The sequence below is a fragment of the Nestor notabilis genome, unplaced genomic scaffold, assembly GCF_000696875.1.
Source record: "Nestor notabilis isolate BGI_N333 unplaced genomic scaffold, ASM69687v1 scaffold16462, whole genome shotgun sequence".
NCBI lineage: Eukaryota > Metazoa > Chordata > Aves > Psittaciformes > Psittacidae > Nestor > Nestor notabilis.
Genome location: NW_009918860.1, coordinates 1 through 479, shown reverse-complemented (window position 1 = coordinate 479; position 479 = coordinate 1).

Sequence of the window (479 nt, the reverse complement as noted above, 5' to 3'; positions counted from 1 at the left end):
CCCCCAGCCACACGCGGGCAGCCACCTCGGTTCAGCTGCACCCACAGGAACCGGTGCACGGGGGGAATGCTGGATGCTTTGGGGACACTAACACGCCACCTGAGCCACTGCAGGGAACCCAAACTCCAGCTCCCCAAAAGCACTAGAGCGGTGGTACGAAGGCACGCAGGGCTGCAGGCGTGTCAGGGCAGCACTGTGATCTTCCACAGAGACCCGTGCACATGCCACGCGTACATGGAATGTCCCAGCAGTGTGTAACAAAGCGGCCTGCAAGGCCATGGAAGGGAGGAGCAGAGCCATGAAAGGAGCCAGTGTTAGAGCAGGGCCCGCGAGAAGGCCCGCGCAGCGCCCAGGGGGGGCTCAGCACCCCGGCACCGCGCGCTTCAAGCCCTGGCTGTGGGAACACGAGGCGAAGAGGAGCTCCCGTGCTCCCACCCGTGAAACACAACTGGGAAGCAGCCTGCCCGCCCCGCGTGGCT